Source organism: Halyomorpha halys, unplaced genomic scaffold, assembly GCF_000696795.3.
Source record: "Halyomorpha halys isolate HHAL.00 unplaced genomic scaffold, Hhal_1.1 Scaffold185.1, whole genome shotgun sequence".
Lineage (NCBI taxonomy): Eukaryota > Metazoa > Arthropoda > Insecta > Hemiptera > Pentatomidae > Halyomorpha > Halyomorpha halys.
Window position 1 is genome coordinate 335,374 of NW_027106126.1, and position 26,779 is coordinate 362,152.

The 26,779-nt window shown below is 30.5% G+C and overlaps 1 protein-coding gene across 2 annotated transcripts in view; it reads left to right on the forward strand.

The window, feature by feature from the left end:
• Positions 1-9,114: 9,114 nt before the first annotated feature.
• The window catches only part of Con (Connectin), a 782,139-nt gene continuing 764,474 nt past the window's right edge, over positions 9,115-26,779 (forward strand). The window contains exon 1 of one of the 2 annotated variants that reach the window (XM_014418250.2): positions 9,115-9,185. The gene's annotated coding sequence lies outside the window, so the exon portion shown is untranslated. The remainder of the gene's footprint in view (positions 9,186-26,779) is intronic. The other variant, XM_014418253.3, reaches the window with a different exon arrangement.

Here is a 26,779-nt window from a genome sequence, read left to right on the forward strand (position 1 = left end):
TATATAATTTATAAAAGTACAAGGGAAAATGAGACTACTCTAACTCATATATATTTTTTTTTTTTTTAAGCAGTACTTGAACTGTTAAAAGAAGAGAAGAAAACTCAAACGCGATTGTTTCTAAATCAAAGTCCAAGAAATAAATTAAATACTATTGCATAATTTAAGATCAGATATTGAGGGCTGCTAACACGTTTTTGCCCTGCCCATTTTATTTCAGATATCATACGTAATAGCCTAATTATTTCCTCTAGTAATTCATAAAAAAAGAGAGGTAAGTACGTCGGTAAAAAAATAAACCATGGAAGGGTTAGGTAAAAAAAAAAGAAAGGAGAGACATTGGCATAAATAATCCAAGAGAATTAATATTTGAGGAGCCTACAGAAGAGATCTTCCCCGCGCTAAAACTCCCACCAGTTGGTCCCGAGGGATCTCTCCCTATCAAATCTCTCGTCTTCCAAAAAAGCTTTAAGTCCATGGTTAGGTTCTTGTGGAACCATTAATTTTTTTCTTCATCAGTCTGTACAGTAAACTGTAAATACTGTGCTAAAGTAAATACTTTTATAAAGAACTTCATCTTAATTTTGAAATACTGTCTGAATTCTTCTTCTTCAATAAATAAGTCGCTTACTCACATCCATATATCTTCGTTTTTGTGTAGGAACGAATTCACTAAATTCGTTATTTCTTACTAGAATAGTCCTTCGTAGTTAACTAATAACTATGTGAGTTACAATCAGGAATTTTCCAGGTTTCCAAAAATATAAACATATATTTTTACCTAAAAAAACTTTCGGAACCAAATAAATTACAAAGTATACCAAGGGCGTACACATGATCAAAAATCCTCAAACTGAGGCTAGCCACAGTCAATCAGATTGTGAATTATCACCACGGGAAAGGGGATGAAACCAAAATTACATCTAATTATCGTAGTGTTTAATTAGTTATCAAAAGTAATATTTGCTTAAAAAAATTATTTTTTACTAATTTTTTTTCATTTTAGGTGATCTAGAGAAAAGGTGTATAGTATACCATATACGTCCTTATAAAACATCGACGATCTTGTTAGATTTCTAAAGTAAATTTATTACTATATATTTAATTTTTCCCAAACCCTCCAAGCCACTTGAATATCCATCTTCCTACCGTACTATTTCACTCCCTCCCATTATGGAAAACTCTTATTAAAACGCCTCTATCAAATCCTTGACTCATATCATGTTATTCCTGATCACCAGTTTGGATTTAGAACATCACATTCTACCATACAACCGAGTCATCGAGTGATTGACGTCATATCTTCCACACTGGGGAGCGGAATATACTGCACAGAAGTCTTCCTCGATGTTGAACAAGCTTTTGATCGAGTCCAGCATCCAGATCTGATCTATAAACTTCGTCAATTCCTTCCCCCTACAAATTTCCTTTTAATCCGCTCCTACCTTTCTGATAGAACGTTTTAAGTAAATCATAACCTAGCCTACTCATCTCTCTTTTCTCATTCCACGGTGTTCCTTAAGGTAATATTTTAGGTCTCATTGTTTATTCGGTTTGTACAGCTGATCAACCCGTACTAACAACATACGCTGATAACACATGTATACTATCTGTAAACAACGACCCTACTAAAGCATCACAAACACAGACACACATAACGTCCATTGAAGAGTGGTGTCAAAATTGGAGATTCAAAATAAATTCTGACAAATCCCACAAGATCACCTTTCTCTCCACAGTATCCTTTTTAAATACTCCAGCAACGCCTGTTGAACAAATTTAATACTTAGGACTCCATCTTGACAAGAGACTTACTTGGAATCCACACACAAGACTGAAACGACAAGAAACTGCTCGTAGATTTCGATTGCTACAACACCTACTTGACAAACGCTCAAAATTTTCCATTCACTATAAAAAATTATTATACACTGTGATAATCAGACCAATTTGGATATATGCAATTGAGCTCTGGGGCTCTACCAAACCATAAAATTCCTCCTCCATCCAATCTTTGCAATCCAAAATACTACATTAAATTCTTAATGCTCTTTATTACGTTATAAATAAACTCATCTACAAAGACCTTTTGTTCTAACATCCCATTCGTTCCAGAATACGCTCAAAACAGATATGCGTTTTTCACTCCAAACTCCTTACCCATCCTAATCCATTAGTTCTCTCATCCTTAACAATCTCTGATAATCCTCCGAGGTGTCTGAGATGGCCACGGAACCTTCTCATTTTAACTAATGCTTGAAATACCATCAATGGGTGGTTCCTTCCCAAAATTTTCAAGTGTTCGAAACATTCATTCAATTTACTTATTGTATTTATTACTTTGTACTTTTGTAAATTACATTAAATAAATAAATAAATAAAAAAAGAGTACTATATATTTAATTTTTGGGGCAATGTTTATGTTATATTTCTTCCATACTCAGGCAATGATGGTGATTAATAGAAAAATATTACATATGCATTAGGTCTACCGGATTTCCCCTCTGGTTATCGAATAAAACAAAATATTAATTTTTTCATACCTTGAATAATTATTATTGAATAATATAGTTATTATCATCGTTCCTAACTTCCTTTCAGCTTGATAGCTATTTGTACATCCCATTTTTATTAAAAACATGCCTTATAACTAGAGGTGAAACATTGAACCACTGCTGGTCTGATATTTTCTGCCTTTTTGAATATTTTGACCTGTAAAAAATGTTATTAGGACAGAAAAGAGTGACAATTGGAAAGTCCGGGGAGAATAGTGGATGGGACAGAATTTTCTCGACCTGCTGTGTGAGTTTCAGATGAGTCCCAAAAGCAGTATGAGGCATCATCAAGAAGCAATATTTCCTTCCTATTGAACATCAGGACCACCCATGTAAATATGTGGAAGGTTCTGCTTTCCACTTTTCTGCATGCAGCTCTTTCGTATCTTTGTTGATTCTGTCTATTCATCTGGTTTTTTGCAGCCCACGTAGTCTTTTGCCTACTTTACTGGTATTCATTGTCGTTTAGGGGCGTCCTGAAGGATTGCTTCGAGCCACATGTCACTCCCATCTTAACCTTCTTGCCATCACATCGTGAGATATTGATTGACCAGTTTCTGCAAGCAGTTCACTTTTAACTCTTCTCTATGTGTGTAGAATCCCCTCTTCTCTAGAGCCGTATACTGTACGGCGGGCAGAGGTGATTTAGGCATTTTTCCTTGCTGTGTGTCAGGGCCGTGACGTATACCGCGCTTTAAAAAGAATTAATTTCTTGTTTATATGTATATTTTTTTCTCAAACAAAAATATAAAAATGTAAAAAAAATATACCTACACCAAATAATTTATAATTTCCATTTAGTCTTTTTATTTATTAATATGATTCAAAGGATTTCTAGATTTTAATCTAGAAATTAGTTAAATATAAGATGGGCTAAAGAACCAATTTTTAATAATTATAACAAATAAAGGAAATCAAGAAAATTTAAGTAATTCAACTGATTAGCTTCATATTCTTAAGCTGTTAATAAAGTATATATTTATAATTACGTTTGTACAAGGTTTACGTTTATACCTTTTTTCAATCTTCTTGAACAGTATTTTGCAATTTATACAATCAATAATCAAACATAAAATTTGTATATTCAGTTATAACAAATTATATTTACATAGTCCCAACATTATTTATAATGATTTTAAATATCCAGCCGACATTGTCATCATCAGGGACAATCTTAATTGTATCTCCGCAGTCTCACATTAACTATTGAAAGTTTTTTTGCGGACTATGCTGCGTTGGTCTAGTATAATACAATCAAATATACAAATAATTGTCACTTTTCCACTCGATCACAAATTATATTACACTATTATCACTAACAAACAAGATATAAAAATTTGTATATTTTTAGACACATTCTGTCAGTATCAATGGTTGGGCAAGGCCAAAGACGATAAGGTAAAAGCGTTGGTAACAAATAGCCTAAGGTTGGGGGAAGTAGAAATCGTGAGGTAGGGGAAGAAAGTAAAGGGAGGTTAACTACGAGGAGGGTGGCTGAGGGTATACTATAGGAGGCAGTTTTGCTCCAGATGCCTGGTATTGTAATCTAAGCGAAACAAGCCTTGTCTGCAATTACACCTGGCTTATTATTTTATTTTATTTTAGTAGTAGCTATGAAAACAATAAAACCTTGAAACCTTGTAGATGGTGTAGATGTTTTATAACTAGACAGGACATTGACCGTCTTTCTTAGTACATGATGAGAATAGACTTTATTTATGAAATATCTTTAAATGTTTTTCATAACGTTAACTATAATTACTTTTTTCTGAAAATATTCTAAAACCACAAATTAAAAAATTAAATTAAATCTATACCGCTAGAGCCCATGAAGGGGTTCAGTACTTAGTAAGGTAGTACTGTTACTAGACCAACGGTTGTGCAAGCAGGTGATTTGGTCAGAATCACACTCGACCGCCAGATTTTTACCCACTTAAGGGTACCCAATTTAACAAGCTGGGTGGACCCCAGGAGAGCTCCAAGAACCCACAGGAGTTGAATCACGGCTACAGTGTAACAGAAAACAATTTTCTGCACAACCGGATTCGATCTTGGGTTTTTGGAGTTAGTAGCCATCCGCCTTACCCTGGGACTACCCGTGCTCCCAAAACCACAAATTAACTATTTTAAAACTTATCTGCACAACTACCCCCTGGATCTTTTTTTTTTTTTTTTTTTTTTTTTTTTTTTTTTTTTTTTTTTTTTTTTAGTTGCTATTAAGGTTTATTCATGTAAGTTGGGTACTTCGGCGCTCTGGATGATACCAAAATATCTACTATAAATTTCTGGAAGTGAGGATAATACATCTCTCAGTCACATTGTATTTCTTGGAAAAGTTGTAGTCAGCATTAAAATAATATTCCCAGAATAATATCATTTGTCGTGACGAGTACTCACAGAATTCGTCTCTGAAAAGATAATGACACATACATTTTCAGTTATTTTGTGTATCAGTCGTACAATCTAAGCGTCATGGTAACTGATATAGTTCTGGGAATATTTTGTTTTTAATGCTGACTATACTTTCCCAAATAATACTATGACAATGAGGAGTATACATCTGCCCTCAAAGCCTATAACAATTAGAATGGTCAAATAATATAAATAAGAAAGCGCAATTAACACTTACTAATATTTTATTAGAAAATTAACAAAGTTGAAACTAAAGTATCAAGTACAAAAGAAACCTACAATTTTAATTCTATGTAATAACTTGTTCAATTTTTTTAACTGCACATGTGCTATTTAAACAATAAAGCTTTCTGGTTTAGTTAGATTTGCATCAGACTATCCGCGTTTAAGATTCCAAAATTTTTTGTCACGTTAAAACTGTCTATCCATTAAATATGAAACTGATTGATTAGTGAAGATTAAAACATCAGACAAGCATTATTAGTTAATTTTTTCAACTTAGTTAAATGAGATCTTATGTTTTCGGGCTCTTACTTATTTCGATACTTGCGTTCTAACCACAATAAGGATTAATTTAATGATGCTCCTCGATTTCGTAAATATGAGATTAGGATAGCCACATGGTCTATGAAACTTGTTATAGATATTCAAATGTAAACAACGTCGAATGTGTTCAACACTTGGATGAGCGACCGCCCGAGATGGGGTCTATTGGGTCTCCCAACTTTTGTGATCGATTTTGTAAATATTTCCAAGTTAAAAGTGTTTGTAAACTTTCAAGTAATACATAAACTATAAATTTTAATTCTTATGTTGTTTATTTATGTACATGAATTTTTTTGTTTTTAATAATTTTCTTATCTGCCAATATTTCCCTGCATTATTTTATAAGTGTCCAGAGATCTCCTCTTGGTTAAAGATGGAACTGCCACACAGATTTGATCATGAAGAATATATTGTTTTATGTCAAAAGCGTTTTATCCTCAAACATCAAAGCTGCTTAGAATAAAGTAGAGTTGTCTATGGATGTACAAGTTTGTTGCGAATTGTGCAACTTTCCATTTATCTGAAAATTTAACACTACTAAACGTGGGATTAAATAAAGTTTTAAATACTTGCTAAATAGTCCATGTTAGGAATACGGTGGAGAAAACTGATATTTTCCAATAAAACTCAAATATGAGAAAAACTAAATTCGATGTTTGTCGACTTCTAAAAAAGTCTTTTTTTCTTTTTTTTTAAAGGCGCGTTTAACATAAAATTATTATTATTAAAATTTAATATTAATAATTCAATTTAATATTGGTCTTGACTGAATAATTCAATTTAATGTAGAATAACTTAATAATTCAATTTAATGTTGAATAACTTTATAATTCAATTTAATATTGGTCTTGACTGAATAATTCAATTTAATGTAGAATAACTTAATAATTCAATTTAATGTTGAATAACTTTATAATTCAATTTAATATTGGTTTATCCTCCTAGGCGTCTGAAAAGAAGATGGCCTCGAGATCTTCTCCTTTAGAAGTATTTTTGGAGTTCTATCAATGTGTAGATTCTCCACATGTTTGTATCATGTCATTATATCACTTACAGCAAATTTACTTGATGTGTATATATGTATACAGTTTTAAATAACAATAAATAAATTATTAAAAAACAATATTGGTTTTAACTGTTGAGTTAAGTAAGAGTTCATTAATTTATCAAATTTGAAAAATTATACCTTTATTTTAATCGTACTGTTCGTGTTGTCCGACCATTTTATAAGCAGAGGTTGACATCTACGATATAAAAATACGAATCAAGGTTAAGCAATCAATAAAAAAAAATCCTTATGAATATATGACTGCTAACGCTTCGTTTAGAAGATATGCATTTCTAATCATTTACATTGTTATGAATGAAATCTAGGTTATAATCCTATTTAATGTGAATGTGAATGTTTGCATTTCATTAATAAAGTAGTTGGAACACATATTGATATATTTATATAACCTAAATAACTCATAACAATGAAAATCTTTAGATGAGAATATCTCCTAAACAGTTAACGGACACATCTCCTTAGAGAATATTTTATTTTATAGTTACAATAAATAAATAATACGGTATATATTAATTATAACCTAAATTTTATTCATAATCATGAAAATCATTAGACATGCATATCTTCTAAACGAAGCGTTAGCGGTCAAATATTCATAGGGATTTTTTTTGATTTGTGATCCTTGATTTCTATTTTTATTTTGAAGATGTCAAGTCACTCTATATAAAATGACACAGACGACATGAAGACTACTATTAAAATAAAGGTATCATTTTTTATTTTTTCATGTTAGAGTTATTGGTGGGTAAAAATAGTTAAAGCAAAACACTGTACCCTAATGGGATCACATATAATTTTTTTTTAAAAATAATAATAAATCTAAAAAATAAAAATTGGCTCGAAAAATAAAAGGTGAATAATAAAGCGCGGTTTCGCGAGTAAAGGAGAAAACAGGTTATGTTCACATGTTAATGAACTCTCAATTCAGCAGTTAAGTCTTATATCTTAATAATAATATTTTTTTGTTAAATCACGCCTTTAAGAAAAAAATTACTGAATTTTTTAGAAGTCGACAAACATGGAATTCAGTTTTTATCATATTTGAGATTATTGGACAATATCAGTTTTCTCTACCCGTACTCTTACTATGGAATATTTTGTCCATGTATTACGTATAATTTACCCATATACATACAATTATTAATTGTTTACCACCTGCAACGCGGCCAAGCAAAGCAATTATTAATTGTTTACCCCACTTAACATTTAACTAAAGCGCAAATTGGCGCTACTCTCTGCAAGCAGTGGACGTACAACAAACTCACCTTAGAATACCTCAGGGTAAAAGAAGAGTTGAGAACTCATTCTATATAATTTTTCGTATTTATATTTGTACTTTGTAATCAATATTTTACTACATAGAAGGGTATGAAAAAAAATCATGGTTTCTTGTTAAAAATATCATGATACTAAGCATGATATTCGCTTCTAGGATGATTCTGTCATTTGTTTTTTTGTTTTTTTTGCTCAACAAAGTCAAATTTATTTAGTCCAACGAGAGTTCCGTGGTGAAAAAAAGTTCAGGAACCGCTTCTATAGTCTAGGCAGATTGAAAAAGCCAAAATTTATCCAGTGGATCCGCTAAATTGAAGTGATCCTAACTGATGCTATGAACGGGGGAAGGTGCTACAGTAAGTACATGGTGAATTGTGAGGACCTGTTTTAATTTTCCTAAACCTTTAATTCTGGTGCTTCTGTAAAAGTTAAAATTTCAATTTTCCGGTCTAAAAAAAGGAGTGAAAAACCATCAATCACCTTCAACCGCCCTTGCCTTCAAGTATCTATAAGGTCCCTAGCAAATATTTTTATTTCTAACTATATTTAGTCTAAATTATACAAAAATATGAATTTCATATTAAGAATATATTTGTATTGGATTTGGCGTGGGTGTCACCTGTAGATGACAATAGGCAGTGAAATAAATACTATGCAATTATGTGTACAAACAATTTTCAAAAAATATATATTTTTACTAACAATGAACATTCATACAATTAAAAAAAGAATGTGTACTTTTTGTACTTAAAACAAATTGAAAATCTTTCTAGTCATTAAATCCTAAGAACACCTTCTACAAAACGATAATAACAAGTGAGATTCTGGCAACATACCAATTATTATTTTTTTACTGATAAACATTAGTTCAAATATAACTGTCTAGATGCGCTGGAGTAGCTAGATATCAATTTATATTATATACATCCCCAAAGTTGTCATATACAAGTGATAATAGGTGCTGGATGGTTAATGTATCTAGTGGTTCGAATCGATATCAATAGGTGACCTATATGTAGAATATACTCCAATTGGTTGATGCAAGGAAAATAAATGTTCAACATATAAAATAAAAGCTAGATTTTTCAAAATTAGAGTAAAAAAAAAATTACAAACTATTTCTGATTTAAATTGTTTTGATAACATGTATATTATTTTGGTGGATAAGTAACAGAAGACCACAAAGCCACCCCGAGCAACCCGGCTGGAGCGCCCCCTGCCAGTCCGGACTGGAACTACGGCCTCAAGTTCAGTCGGTGCCCAACTGCTGAGACGAGAGGAGCTCATATTGGCTGTCTCTATAGTCTTCGACGTAATCCCTCGAACAGGTCAGTCAAAGTAATTCTCTCTCTAGAAATTTGTAAGTTGTAACTAATATCAATTAGTAACTACTGGGAGAGATTATAAATAAAATTGACCCTTTAATGACTGACTAAAAAATAAGAAAAAAAATGTAAATATAAAAAAAATAGAAAACCATATAACTAGTCATTGTCATTTAGATTTTCATTTTTTTAATGTATACCCATAAGAAAAGTTTACGTTGAAAAATATGTATTCAATTAATTGAAAATATTAATTAATAAAACACTGTTGACCTATAACATCTAGGGCATATTACCAATAGTGTCATTGCCAACAGCTTATAAAATAAAACTGAATACATAATTATAAAAAATAGTTTTCCAGAAAAGAATTTTGAAAAAAAAAAAAAAATTGAAATTATGCATATAGAATATAGGCAATTGTAGAATTTATTCATGTTGAAAATATTAATAATTGGATTTTTTTATAATTTAGAAATGCTCATCCGATCAATTCAAATAGTTTTCTGTGTGAAAATTTATTTTTATTATTCCATATAAGGTTAACTTATTACCTAATTTAATTACACATAATCAGAAAAAAAAATACATTAAACTTCGTAAAAATAAAATAATAGAAATATTATTTATGAAATGTACAGTTTTATTCATTAGCTTGATTTAAAAAAAAAATTGAAAACGTTTAATAAAAGCAGCCATTATATGCTAATTAGATTTGTTATGAATCCTATTAGACTGATCAGTTGACTGTTTAAAAACAGGTTTCTCGTCAGGAGTCTTTAATTGAATTTCTAATTATTAAAAGACACAGATCCTTTTAAGAAAGAGTATTGTTTTCTCTGTAGAATAAAAACAATAGAAAAATTCTTGAATTCCCTTCTGACGAAATTAATGCAAATTTTATTTACTTAAATAGTGTTAATGTTATTCTTAAAAATATATTAATTTAATTAATCTCGTTAAGATGATAATTATGAACCGCTCTGTTGTGGGCTGATATTATTCCTAGAAATTTTTATTATTATTTTTTTTTTTATAGATTGTGATCCAAAATTATTTTTTTATTATTTTTGGCTCCCAAATCATTATATTGTTTTATAAAAACACGATAGTACTCCATACTCAAAACAGTGTATGAAAAAAAAACATATTTTTAATTTTTATATATAAATATGCAAAAATTTCGGAACTACTTTTCAGTGGAACGAATTTAGTGTAAATCAGAATATGATATTAATTTAACAGTAATATGCAGCGGGAAAATCATTTCAATGATTGATCATTAAATCATTGAGAGATGTAATGCTAATTTTGATAAACAATTTGCTTAGCTTATTTCAAATTGTATTTGTGATGAAATTCATAAATAGTCCTCAAAGAGCAACATGATAATCCAAAATAAAATAATTAATGATTTAATTTTGTGAAACCAAAATAAATAATTTTTTTATCTTTGTCTATTTTAGTCCTAAAAAGATTATTTTTGTTTAGAATTTAAGTTATTGTTAAAAAAATTGTAAGGATAAAATGACCCGGGAGGATATGGAACTCAAAATAGTAAAGAATTATTTAACTAATTACTATTTCACGGCTATAACTAATATTTTGTAACTATGATTACCATTCTATTGCTATGTTACAGTGCTTACATTAGTTAACAGTACCTTATACCTTATTTTATACGATCAACTAATGATCAACCATAATATATTTTTTATTTTTCGAATCCTTATATTGTATTAACATAACATGGCAATACTACACATATATACTGTGCTACTAACTCAAAAGACGACTGTGCAGTATTCGAATCCGGCTGTGCAGATTCACTGTAATCGTGAGTTGTCCCTGTGGTTTGGGAGGTCTCCCGGTGGCAATCCGGCCTCATGAAGTAGGTACCCTTAATTAGGTAAAAATCAGGAGGTAGAGAGTGATTCTGGCCAAATCACTTCGTTCCACAACCGTTGGTCTAGTAACACTAATTGCTTACAAAGTACTGCATCCCTGACCCTTCATGGATTTTAGTGTTAGAGGTTTAATTTTTTTCTTTTTAATACATATAAAAACTATATAATGGACAGTATCAAATAAATCAATTATATCACACAAAAAAAATTCAAAACATATCTGTAGACTTTAAATATTAAAATTGTTCTAATAATAAATTATAAAAACATATTCTTTAAGAAAAATATCGGATTTTCTTTGCATTGTCCAAGGCGATACACATTCCTGGGTAATCATCAAGTTGGGACCAAAAACTCATATCTCGGAGAGTCCCGTCTTATTTCAGTTATGAATAACTTACAAAAAATGTATCACTTTTCTCTACAGCTAATTAGTAATTGTTTAAGATAATTAATAATATATGATATAATAACTATAAACTTTCTAAAACAAATCATAATTAATCTAAATTGATTTAATTTGATGTGTAAATATATATAAATCGTTTTACTACTCTGATATTCTAAAATATTCGATAAAACATTATTTAAAAATAGTTTTACAAATGCGAGTTCTATGTCTAAATAATAAATATATTAAAAAAAAATTTAAATTTCGAGTGAATATCTGAATCATAATTATTGAAATTAAAATCATATTTGCATGGTCATTCTAACAAATTTTATATGAGTAGGATTTATTACAGTTTTTAATAAAATGTATTTAACAATTAAAATTGAGAAGTTACACAATATCACATAACTTATGAAATTAATTATTAGATGCATACAGGTTTCTGTCATTTCTAATTACCGATTTACATAGTTCCCTAACATTATTTTGTTTGCACAAATCCAAGTTATTCAGTATATTTTATCGCTTTACATTCAAGATGAAATATCATTTTGTAAATAGTAGCTTCCGTACCAATTTATCATTATGAAACAAATTTACTATCAGATAACGCTACCGTATTCCGATAAGACAACAGGGCTGATTCAGTTCTATGAATAGATATAGGAATATAGTCAGAAAGAAGGTGATAGTTAACTATCTTTATTTAGTGACTATTTCGTTGTACCGCAAAGTATGAAAAAAAAATCTCAAGTATAAGGCAATCCAAATAAAACAATAAGACTTATTTATTTTTTAATCTTATTTATTTCATTTCAGTAATGTGTATTTGAAATCTTTATTAGTATGCCTTTTGAGTAATTAGCTTTAGATTTATCTGCTTAAGATAGACTCATTACTTCTATCATGTTGTGTAAATGAGCTTAGGCGTTAAATAAATAAATAAAATTAATACCTATATATTCTAAATATTTTTATAAAAATAAATTACATAGATGTAAATTGAAAATATATATTATTAACGTAATTTATAAAATAATACAAATTAATTTGTAAAAATATATATACTTTTTTGGTTAATCGTTTACATTCTGCTAAGAAGTGGTTCCTAGTTAGCAGGATCACTTTGCACGATATTTGCAGAATCAATTTCGCTTATTTTTATAAGACTCATTGGCAAGGCAATGGACTACTAACTCCAAGGATCCGGGTTCGAATCCGGCTCTAGCAGATAATATTATCTGTTAAATATAGCCGTTGAGTCAGTCCTGTGGGTTTGGGAGCCCTCCGGGGTTCACCCAGCCTCAGAAAGTGGGTACCCTTAATTAGGTAAAAATCTGACGATCGAGAGTAATTCTCACCAAATAAACTCCTTGCACAACCGTAATAACAGTACTTCCTTATAAAGTACTGCATCCCTGACTGTTTACATCGGGACCTACTCGTGCTGCACTGCAGGTGTCCCGAGTGTATTTTACGATTATGATAATTAAAATTATTAGTGTGGAAAAGGGGGGCTGAAATTGTGAGAATTTCTGCTCATTAGCATGCATATATTTCCTTATAGTTCAAAAGTGTTAATCCCTGGAGGGGCAATAATGGTTAATGTGTTAGTATAAATTATTTATCTATAATAATATAAGAACACAACATTGTGGTCTCATGGATTCTATTGGCTTATCTGAGTGACTGTTGGAAGTTTCGCTGTCGGGGTCACTTCCGCGTCCTATGCCCGCTTCCCTTGTCCAAGTGTGTGTATGGGCGAAACGGTGAAGACCATGAATATTCGCCTGGTGTCTGAAAAGACGTCGTTTTCTCTCAGAGGCTGGCCGACGTGTCCTGGACTCTGGCGTGTTGGTAGGGGCAGGGCAGGTCCTAGCTTGCAGGCTGGGCGGCATTTCAGTCCCAGCGTCTTCGGGGTCTTCCGGTGTCCGCGAAAAGGGGAGGGCATCAGAAAATGAGACCTCCGACCCCGACTTTATATAAAACCAAAAATTAACTGAAAAATTCGGATTATTTAAATCCGACATTGACCCTTCATGGTTTGTAGTGATACAGATTTAATTTAATGTAACAATTGTTTATAAGAAGATGTAATTATTTATTTGAAAAAAATACTAAACAACCTTTAATTTTTTTAAGGCCTGTCCTTTGCTATATTCATATCATGTAGACGGTTTTCAGCAGTGTAACGTCACGAACGTAGTAACTATGTACATATGCTTACAAATTATCCATTCATATGCTTTAGCATAGATTTATTTTAAAATTTCACTATGATTAAGATTGAAGGAGAAAACCAAATTGAATCTAATGATTTTCCTGTTTATAATTTTATTTTACCGATAAGATATTTATGTGTGCAATATATAATTATTATATTAGTTATAAAAACTTACGTACTGTGCAACAAATGCTCTGCTTGGGTACATATTGGATATGTCTAAAGGTTTTACTCTAATGTCAAATGGTACAAATGAATTTCGTGCGATTGAGAATCAAACCTGAATAATCATAATGTTGGAATCATTGTCTATAAAGATGTATAATTCAAAATCTAAACCTAGACTAAGCTATTCATTACGGTTGCAGAAGTGCAGGGAAATGTGTATTTATTTATACATATTTATTTTATTATTATTTTTATTGTTTATTATATATTCATATTATTTATACGTGTATACATATTTGTACTTGTAAGTAATAAAACAGTTCTGTAAAATTCAAATGTAATTAACACTATTATATAAAGTTTGGTTGAATACACTTATCACTAGAACAATCAGTTTACACATTTTGTGTTAAATGAACCGTGTATCGTTTAATAAAGGAACCAGATTCATAGAATACATCTCATAGAACATCGGCAAGGAGTTTTAAAAATTATTTTCTATCGCACTTAATGCGGAAACACATTTCTAAAACTTACTAATTAGGTTAAATAATTTAATGAAGTAACAACTTTGGTATTCTTCGTTTTTCGCCTATAACTCCTAAACAGTGCATCATAGCGAAAACAGTTATGGTATATAAAATTAAAGAACATATATATATGTCGAACGAATACCGAACATACTGGTTCCGTTAAGTAAAATGTTGTGTTGTGAATGAGCCGCCTACGGCTGGTCGTAAGCCAAAAAACGAAATTTATTTTCAAATTTTTCCAACTTTGAGGTATAGTACTACATATGAATCCAAAACAAAACCCCATTTTGAGCGGTCTTAAAGCGGAAACTAAGCAGCTAATTTATCTAATTAAGTAACAAATTAGAAATTTTCGTCCAAATAGGTCTTCATTTCGGTTTTTCGCCTATAAGTCCGGAACCACTGTTGGACAAAAAGGAACTGATCAGCAGATACAAGTACAGTTAAAGGTAGTTGGAAAGTAATTGCAAATAAAGTTCCTTTCAAGTATCTTGTATTTGATGGACCGCAGTTCCTTTTTGCAAGTTCAGTATCTTTATTTGAAACTCACAAGTACAGATACAGTAGTTGGAAAAATACTGCAAATACTTTCCTTAACAAGTACTTAGAACTGTAGCTGTAAGTATCTAAGATACAAAATACAATTTCTGATCTCTACCATATAAAAGTCCATTTACATGTTTCAGGAGATGACGAAAATCAAAATTCTACCAATTTTTTTGACATTTAGGGGTCCTTTTGTGTTTATTTAGGACGTGCAGAAAATAAAAATGCTCGCCCTATAGGTTTATTTCAACATTTCCGATTTTCAACATACTAGGGTCCCATTATATGTTTTCAAGGGTGCTGAGAACGAGAATAGAATCGATTTTATGATCGGGCACATAAATATTTGTGGCCTCTGATATTTTAGAAATCGTAAAAGTTAAAATAAATCGATATATGAGCACACTATTATAAAATCGATAGCATTTACTTTTTCTGCACCTCTGAAAACATATAAGGAAACCGTAATACTCTAGAAATCGTAAAAGTTAAAATAAGTCGATGTTTATGTGCCCTATCATAAAATTGATAGCATTTTCATTTGTGCAGAAAATTATCTTAATATCGTATCTTAATAACCATAATATTTGAGAAATCAGACACGTTAAAATAAATCGATAGGTAAGCGTGCGACCATAAAATTGGTTCTATTCTCGTTTTCAGCACCTCTGTAGAAATATAATGGGATTCTAATATTTTGAAAATCCGTAAAAATAAAATAAATCTATACGCGATCTTAAAATCAATAACATTTTCAGTCTCACGAAAAATAGAAGGGGCCCCAATGTGTTAAAAATCGGAACTATTAAAATAAATCGATTGGGAGAGAATGCTATGGATAGCATTTTCATTTTCTACATCTTCTAAAGGACACGAAAGGATACTTAAATGTCAGAAATCAGAAAAGTTATAATAAGTCACGATCTTATAATTGACACCATTTTAATATTCGTTATTTCCTGAAATATGTAAATGGACCTTTATATGGTAGAAATCAGAAATTGTATTTTATATCTTAAATACTTACAACTGCAGTACCAAGTACTTGTTGAGGAAAGTATTTGCAGTTTCTTTTTCCAACTACTGTATCTGTACTTGTGAGTTTCAAATACTGATACTGAACTTGCAAAAAGAAACTGCGGTCCGTCAGATACAACGTACTCGAAAGGAACTGTATCTCCAAATACTTTCCAACTACCTGAAACTGTATTTGTATCTGTACTGTCCGGAACTTGGGATCTTTGAGCAAAACCCGAACACAAATTTAAGAACATTGAATTGTACGTGGAATAAATTGCATAAAGTAATAAATCTGCTCGTAAACGACCTGTTCTGATTGGATATTTTTTCTTTAACAAACCTGCTATTGGAATAAGGAACAATCGTGGGGCATATTTCTTTTTAATGTAATGAATATAACATCGTTTAAAAACGCATTTTAAAGACCGAGGAATTTTCTTCATTTATGGTCAAAAACTGGGTTAATAAAAAATAAAATCACTTATATGTTATGTGTTTATACACTTTTCCTTTTAGGGATTTTTTTTCCCTTTTAATGTCGCTTCCTTAATCTTCATCATAATAAATCCGTTTACAAATAACGGTAAGAAGAAACCTCTTGTACAGAAAACAGACTATAATGTATATTTAATATAAGCTATAAGGGAGAGAAAATAAAACATTGAATGAAAAATTTTAAGATAAAGCTGGAAAGTTATATTTTTGTGATCCACGTTTTTCTCTTCCTTTCATCTCTTGTATAATTTTGAATTTTACTAACTTAATTATTGTTACCATATTGAAAACTATTTTGGTTTTATCTTATTCTAATATATACTTTCATTTAAATTTTTCTTAGTTCTGATTTATTATACATTATATTTTCAGATATTTTTGCTCAATCTTAGTGGCAGTGGGCTTAGTGTCTATCATTTATGTCATATTACTTTAGATCACCCATAAAATAATTTTAATGATTTAACATTTCATCCTATATTCTTTAACGAGAGGAATATACTTTGGCATTGATATGAAATTCAACTACAGTAAAAAATTATTTTTTTATTTATAAGTCATTTATTATCCTCAACTACCATGGAAAGTTTTTTTTTCACACACTTTGTAATCTCAAAATCAAACTGTTCAACAGTTCTTGACTGTTGTAAACATTTTGTATTTTATATGTAATTTGTTATATATAATTATTTAAATAAAATAATACAGTGGAAATTAATTTGCATAATAAATGTTAGCTATGTATAATTTTTGTTTTATTTTTATCTGATTTGTGTAGTTATTTATTAGTTTCTCAATTTTTATTCAATTAACTATCCAGATTACAGTTTATTTAATCTATATTCTTTACTATAATTTTATAAAATTTAAACTTAAAAAACAATGTCGACTATTTTTAAAAACTCACATATTTAATAATATGAATATATAAAGAATAATACATATAATAATTTATAAATATTAATTTAATATAATTGCTTATTGATGACTTTATGAGAGTTCAGTCACAACTTCTTTCTGATCCAATAAAACCCAATTTTTTTTTATTTTATTTATTTATTGATATTTACAACTGTATAAAAAATACAACCAGTAAATTTGATCATAATGACATAATGATATGATACAGGATGTAGAGAAACTACCCAATAGTAGAACTCTAAAACCACTTTACAATATAAGGTCACGAGGCCATCTTCTTTTCAGGCGCCTCGGAGGATTGGCAGGAATTGAAGAGGAAGCAAGGTTAGAAACGAGTGGGTTTGAAAACCCAATTTGAAGTCAGAGCTTTTAGTATATCTAAATATGATTAGATTGGTTTATGAAGAGACGGGAGTAAATTTTTTATTTTTTTTTTAATATTTATTTATTGCTATTTACAATTGTACATTATAATACATTTAGTAAATCTGATCTAAGTTAAATTGGAGTGTTACAGGCTGTAGAGAAAGTACCCATTGTTAGCACTCTAATGACATTTTACATTAGTTGGTCTAGTGGCCATCTTCTTTTCAGGCGCCTCGGAGGATTGTCAGGAATGGAAGATAATGCAAGGTTAGAAACTAGGGGGTTTGAGTGGTTAGGGAGTTTATAACGGAAGGAGTGATATTTGGTTCGGGCTAGATTGGTTACATAGGGAACCAGTAAAATAAAATAAATAAACCTAAATGTACAGTGTTGAGTTAAATGAATAAACCAAAATAAATATTATATATAGACCGTATTCACGTGAAATTATATTTATAATTTTATTATTCAAATTGTATCGAATATTCGGCGCCTTGCTTCAAAACCGTTCTCAGTTTTGCAGCATTAACATTTTCTTTTTTCACGCTTCCCTCTGTGATATGGAATAAAATAAATCACCATTAATTACCATCATTGTTCTGGGAATATAATAACTTTTCATATAAAAATTATAACCATTTATAAAATTCTTTAAAAAAAAAATTTAATAAATGAATCATTGAATTATCAAATGATTGATGAATGTGGACAGATTATGGAAGTACAAGTTCAAAATAATTTCTCATATTCCCGAAAAATATGATTTTTTCATTTTTAGATTATAGGCTTTTCTCCAATGATTGAAAAAAAAAATAAGACTTTGTCTTGGAGTATTTGTAAAAAAAGAACAATTGCCAAACCTAGTTTCAGTTCGTTAGCCAGGAAGATCAGACAACTGCCAAGGGGTGGGAGGAAGGTTCGGGAGGATGAAAAGGACTTTTCTTCTAATCAACTAGCATCGAACGGATTCTAACCAAATATTCTGTTCTGGAGGTTTCCTTAGAAAGTGTTTTCTCCAACAATACTCTGGAAAATATTTATTTGAAATAATATTAGGAAATATTTTTTTTTATTTTATGTTACAAAGAATAAATAAATTGCTAATGAATCCAAATATGTAATTATAATGAACCAATATTGTTGAGCCAAGATGTTATGCAAATCAGAAAAAATACATGCATTTATCTACTATAAGTTTATTCTTCCTTAATCCCAGTTTGTCTTGATTCTGATTTCACGCTATAATTGCGATATTTTGCGCTAGATAGTTACTTATCATTTAATTCATCTTCCTCATTATATATGTAGTATTTTTTACACTTTTCTTTACGATAATCATCTTTGTTAAAATATTCCACGTTTGATAAGTCTTGCCTATAAACGAAAATGGCATATTTTAACTAAGATAAAAATTATTAATAATTTACTTACTTTTAAGAAATAGAAATATATAAACATATTTTCTATTTAATTTTTTTTTAAATGTATTTGTCAAATAAAGAGTTATTTATTGTTTAAATAAATAAAAATTTCTTCATTTTAGTTTAAAAACATTTTTTTATTCCTTTATAAGTCCTACGTTTCGGCCATCTTAAAGGACAATCTTAATACAATTTTAGAACCAAATCATTTAAAAAACTACTTCATGCAGGCTATTCTGCCCAAGTCATTTATATCAATCCTAAAATTACCCTAATTAGTAAATTTTTCGCTTTGTCAATTTAAATTGATAAATTTTATTTGATAATTTGATAAATAATTTTAATTTTCTTTACTAAAATTAATTGAAAATTAAAATTATTTATCACAGTAAACAGTAAAATTTATCAATTTAAATTGACAAAGCGAAAAATTGACTAATTAGGACTAATAAAAATATGACTTAGGCAGAATCGATTCTTCATTTCGTTCTTGATTCCAATTGTCCTGAAAGACGACCGAATTGACCAAAACGTCGGACTTATAAAGGAATAAAAATGTTTGCTACTAAAATGGATAAAATTGTATTTGTTTAAGCAATATTAACTAGTCTCAAGGGAGCGTTAAGATTTATAGTTAAGAAAAAATGTTGAGTCTAATTTACACTATACTATTACATAATTTTTTTTTAATGGGTTCGGCATGGTACTTGTTGTTGACTATTGGCGCTGACACACATTATACAAAAATGGATCACAATATTTTTCTAAAAATACATTTATTTAGTGAAAATGTATATTATATTGGAATAAAATGTGAATTTATTTTCCATTTTCGTACCGTAATCTGATTAAAAAGAAGTGCAAATCATACAAGAGACCGCTGAATGCATTAAAAAAAATTATCATAACCAGTACGATTTTGGCATAAGACCAATTCTAATTTAATTAGCGATTAAATAATTGTCCAATTAAAGCTATCCAGGTGTACTAGAGTAGCTGAAGACACCCAATTATTTTGTATACTTTCTTAAAGTTGTGTCATTGACGCAACAAGGTAAATAATATGATGTTTCAGACATACTCCTTAGTCCATTTTCAAATCTAGTGTCAGAGTCCATTCGCTGACAACCAGAGTTTTCTTGAACTACATATTTTTGTCATATTCTCAGCAACATTAAATACCACCTAGAATAGAAAGTATAGTCCAGTGAAATTCAAGTTGTCGGCGAATTGACAAGAACAGAAGGAATTAAATAGGAAAATTGATATGTCCGAAAAGTCATCCAATAATTAAGGAGAAATGGGTTTTTAATTCCCCATAAATTATTATGTATAAAAATTTACAACTCTTAGAAAATTATATTATTTCGAACTTTTCATTTATTTTATCACCTGTAAATTTACAAATTTAATAAATACCTTAAATCAGCTGATGACAAATCATTAAAATGCTCCAGATGTATTTAATTCTTTCTTCCCTCAGATTAGATCCGAAACGTGTTATTGAACCGGTTTTACCAGTAACAGCCTGTTCGTGATTGAGCTTTCTAACTTCAGATATTTGATGGATTGGTCATTTAGTGGATAAATGAGCACCATTTGGAATTTTGCCTCGAGCAATCGTCCTGTGTGTGTCCGCTTACGTAAGATTTGTTCACTGAATTGATGAACCGGTTAAATCTGCAATTTATATTCTTTTAAAACTTAGGATGAATAAATGATAGAGAAAAAATTAATTATTAAAATTCACAGTTTAAAAAAACGAATTCGTTGGTGTAGAGGTTGCCAAAAAAAAAAAAAATAATAAATCACCTCATCCAATCACTATAACAATACCAAGGACCATCTAAATCCAAAAAGTCTAAAAATTTATTTTTTCTCATAATTGGCTAGGTAATGACACATGCATAACCTTGAACATGTTTTAGACAGGAAATTCCTTGAACTCTATTGAACTACAATGTAAAAATAATTTCTTGAACCAAAAGAAACATTTTGCTATACATGTCTATAAGACAATGTTGTTTATTGAATGCATTTTAAATTTCAAATTAAAAAGAGATAGAACTTAAATATGATAAAAAGGTAAGGTTTTTAGGTTCAAAAACGTAAATGTAATAAAGTTACACTTTATGCATCCGTTCCAATATGCTGACTGAAACCTTAGATTTGGTGGACGTTCGAACAAGGATCTCGTTTTCCCGAAAAATAATGATTTTGTAAATACTTACGAAAGTGATAAATGTTTAAAATTTTAATACGTCTTTACACTTTTTTTTTTTTTTAGAAAAAATGTATAAAAACAGGCCTTGAGTTTTACGACAAATTGACCCTTTTTTTTGCGTTTTTGTAACTTTCTAGAATCTGATACGAGTTTTTTCACCCATTTGTTGAACGAAAAGTTTTTAACACTGGTAAATTGTGTTTTAAAACATTTATTCTGTCTTTTCCTACCTGATGCAATATGTCAAATATAATATTGACTACGTTTGTGTAGAACAAATATTTTTCCTTTACATTATTTGTATAATTGACAAAAACATTTCTCTCTAGAATATGAATATAGAATAGGCTCTTTACTCTTGATCCTTTTTTTCTAAAACTAAATTAAAGAAAACTATTTATTTTTACTTTGCAAGGTGTTGAAAATGTGTACTTTTATTGAAAATCAATGGTGAAAATATGGTTTAGTAACTATTAATTTTTTATTATCTTGTAATATTATAATCTGTCATATTTTTATACAATAGTAATTTGGATGCTAGAGCTCATTCACACCATATTTACAAATATATAAATTAAATAATAAGTAATAGAAGAGAACAAATAAATACAAAAATAAAATAAAAAAATTAAATTACTTAATTTAGTTAATTAGGGGTACCCACTTTATGAGGCTGGATGGATCCCTTAGTGCTACCGAACCCACAAAGCTTAATCAACAGCTACAGGTAACAGAGAATAATTATCTGCCACAACCGGATTTGAACTTGGATCCTTGAAGTTAATAGTCCATTGATGAACACCCCACTCCTACACATATAAAAAAGTAACATAGTATCTTAAGCACAATCATTCCTATTTACAATATTTACATTCAGCCTGGGGAATTCCGAACCGAGCTCTTCCTCCCACTTGCGGAGGATAGGGATGTGGAGGAGTGAGGGTGCTAGCAATTATTTAATAAAATCATAAAAAGTCGATCATAATAAATAAATTAGACAACTTTGCAGACCCTACATTTTTTTCTCTAGTCGCTGGATCAAGCTTGGGAAAATTTTATTTTATGTTGTATTCATTGTTTATAATTGTATACCTAGACATTGTTGGAATGTAGTGGGTTTTAACTCAGATAATATTTTAATTATCATATTTAAATGCAATATTCATTTGTCTTCATTAAAATAAGCTCTTTTCCTTAGGCAAATACTTCAATAAGTCTAAATAAGGTTAGGATGAGCTAGAACTGACATCTATTAAAAACTTTATCTTTTATATGAGAGCCTTATTCGCTGCTAAAGACTTTAATTGACGGAGGTTTATTCCTGAATAGGGTTCAACGCTTCCGTTTTAGTTTTTCTTGTAAAAGCTGATTTTTTTTCATACTTTCTAGTTAAATATTAAACGAAAATGAAGGAATCATTACCAGTCAAGTTATATTCTGTTAGTTTGTATTCTTTTCTTCTTTCATTCTTAAATGATCTTTGTTGGTTATAATTTTATGTTTTTTTTAGTATTAGGGTAATCAATAGTTCACATCTATTTTTTTTTGTTTTTTTAAATCCTTGTTTTATTATGTAATAGTAATATTTTTGGAAGTACATACTTAATAAAAACGCCTGCCTAGAACATAGGGCAGTACAACTTTCTTGTCATTTCTATGTTGGAACGGTTAATAACATAAAACACAAAACACATAATAATTATACTTATAATATTATACCGACTTAGACCAACCCTCACATTACGAAACTTGATCAGCAACATGCATTCATTTCATTTCCTTATAAATATGGTTAAGCCACCATTGTGAAAGTGTGTTACTTTTCACAATATTTGTTTGCCTTTTTCTTTTCTCTTTTTTTTTTTCATATCTTGCATTTATAACCCAGTCAGAAAAGTCTGAAATTTTTATCTTTATTTTCTAAGAGTATAAATAAATGATTTTTTTTCATTTGATATGCAAAGCTTACGGTTACGTATGAATACTTTGCTATACAATCCAGTATAAACATCAGGTATTCAAAAACTATTTTTTTTTTATGTTATATCTTTATTAAAATGTAAATAATTGTATACAACTGTACATATTATGTACAGTTGTATACAGTTATGTACATTACATTACATTATATTACATCCAGTTGATTTGATCTAAGTTTACAATGAAGTGATACACACGTGTAGAGAAACTACCGTTTGGTAACACCGTAATTACGTTTGCCGTGTACGGGACTTCAGGGGTTCTATGCCCGACTAGGGGTTCCCCGTACACATATATTTAATTTCCTCATATTTTAATGTATTTGTATTATATATTTATATTCTATTTATTTATGTATTAGTATTATTTATCTCTATCGGTTCCTGATGGGAACCGACTGAAATGTATGCGCTACATTTAATTCAAACACCAGATGCCATGGTGTCATGGTATGCTAGATACGAATATCTATAATTAATCATTGGAGTTCTTTTCCAAGGGTATGGAGTTCACCAATTTACTATGCTATTATATATGAGGTGGCATGCAGGCATTCTTAATTATTAGTAAGAATAATATTATGTGAGAGCATGGTAGACTTGTTTCCTTTAATTGTTATATTATGAATTGGGAAGTATCAGTTGGGATCTTTGATATTTATACTGACTCTATGTTATTAATTCTATTATTGCCATTCAGATTACAACAGAAAAGATCTTACTTGTTTTACTCCTCCTCCCAGACTGTCTTCAACTGTCCTCGACGGTCTTTCAGTGTTCTCCCCAAGGTCTCTCCTCCCAGACTGTCTTAAACTCTCTCCCATCGGTCTTCAAGTGATGTCCTCCGTTTCTCCTGCTCCTTTTTGCTTCTTCTCTTCCCTCTACTTCTAACTCCTCCCTACTTCCGATCTCCGTTCTCCAGCCTGATATCCACTTTAAAGAAGGCCCTCGACAAGGCGTATTCAATAATAGGTAAGAAAGGAAGGGGTGTGCCAGGGGCACTGCTGTAGGTAAAGGAGGTCTAGGTATGAGAGATTCTGAGGTAGAGTAACAGTTCTGGTTGACGAGATGAAACGGACGGACTAGAACTGTAAAGATAGGAGGCAGCTTACTAGTTGCCGCGATGAAGCGGACGGAACAGTAAGGGGATAAGGCTAGGTTCAGCTCTAGTTGCCGAGATGAAGCGGGCGGACTAGAGCTGGGGAGAGACGGGATCAACTACACTGGTTACCGAGATGAAGCGGACGGGCCAGTGTAATCGTTAAGGATAAGGTTACAGTCTTAGTTGCCGAGAAGAAGCGGTCGGAGTAAGATTGCTGGAGAGAAGGAGATAGGCCATCATCTTGGATAGGCGTACAAAAAAAAACTCTTGTGAGATTCGATTAGCAATAAACCTTTCGATCTTAAGTAGAGTGTACGCAACCAGTTCTATGACTAGACCTGGCTTTAGATCAAAGATCGAAGAGGGGATTTAGAGCCCCTTTATTTATAGGCCTAGTCCATGTGGCTGTGACCGAGAAGCGGTCGGTACATGTCTACTTAAGATAGTTCCGTTCATTGTTTTGGTATCGTTTATTAATAATTTTATCAACATCGTTAAGTCTTATATGCAGAAATTATTAATATATAAAAATGATATATTAAAAATAAAGTAATATGTAAATTTGGGAGCTTTGGTGAGGCTCGAGGTGCTGTCCTCTGGTGAGTTGTGACCAACTTGCTCTTTCTCGCCCCTCTCGCTACACCGACAAAAGAACATACTTTAAGTTAAAAAATTCCAGCTGGTGCCTCTCATACATAACACGTTTATACATTAGAAGGTCTCGTGGCCATCTTCTTAACAGGCCCTTCAGTCAGGAATGGAAGAGGAAGCAAGGTTAGAAACTTGTGGGTAGGGGTGGTTAGGGAGTTTATAATAAATGAAATGATATCTAGTTCGTGCTTATAGCTGATGTAGGTTAAGAACCTTACCGTCGAAGGAATGAAACGCTGAAAACATGAAAGATATTTTTTCGTCTTGAATATCCTTTTATTTAATTTTCTATCTTCAAACCTATTATACATTTTCTCTTAAAATTAAATTTGAATAAAAAAATAAACTGGTGCTCACCTCACACAACCTTACTCTAACCATCCTAATTTTAGATTAAATTTTACCTTGGACATTTCAAAAAAATAATTTCTTTATTTCGGATGTTAATATAAGTAAATAAGTGAAAATAAAATCTGACTATTGTCATGAAGAATCTAAAATCATGAATTCATTTGATTTTTTCCTTTACATTTTACTACAAAAAAAAGACAGATTTACTAGAGTATGTTGTCTGCAATTTCATATGCAAAATTATCCTCAGTAAAATATTAACAAAGAAAAAAAAAATCAAAACCAATGTTTTCTTCTTAATCACTGATAGACTTTAAATAAACTTCCAATAGTACTTAATTGTTATATTTCAAGAAGAAGCAATCTAGTCAATAGAAGACAAACGTGTTGTTAAATAACGATTTAAAGGGGGACAACAAGAGGAGAATGATTCCTGGAAATTTCATTCGTAACCCAATTCGACGTAACTGAAAAAGAGTTGGATGAGAGATCTTTTGGTTTGTTGAATAACTAAATCGAAATAGAGATGAGATACTTCTGGAGGCCTGACTAATCATTATTTCTTAAACAGTGTGATGAATCGTTGATTCTTAATAATCAGGACAAGTGTAAATAAAAAAATAAATGCAATCGCATTGTGTTATTAGTAATCCGAACTAACTATATCATTGGTAGGTTGCCCAGGCATATTCAAGTGAACACAATGGATTCCGCGGTTCTGATTATATGTAAGCAGCAATCAAGGAAGATTAATATAATGCGGTCTTGTAATTGATATCTCTCCGAGAGCTCTGTTATTTAGCTTTTAACGCGTACTACCCGCGTTGAAATTGCCGTTCGATCTAGAACCTGCCCCGAAAGAACACTCGTTTTGCATTATTATGAGTTCGTTGTACTGGACCGGTTTCTTAACGCTTCTTGATTGTGTCACGTTTCCGAGGTAAAAGTGAGACCTTTCGTGATGTAATCCGCCTTCTGAATTCGGATTTGCCTAATGGGAATTTTGGCTTTATTTTTTTTTTTGGCGAATTCCAGAATGGTCTCAGTTAATAAAGATCTTCTACTCTAGCCACTTTCGCTTCGACAGGGATAGATATTTTCACTATATTAAAAAAAAAGAAAGAACTAGCTTAATAATTTCTAGGCAAAAGATTAGATAAGAAAAAAAAATTATTTGCTGATCGACTTGTTAATAAAAAAAAAAAGGTACTTAATTCCATATTAAATAGAATCCCATAAATATTAACCAATTGATATGTTTAGTTTCAAATTGACGAACAAATTAATGAGCGTAA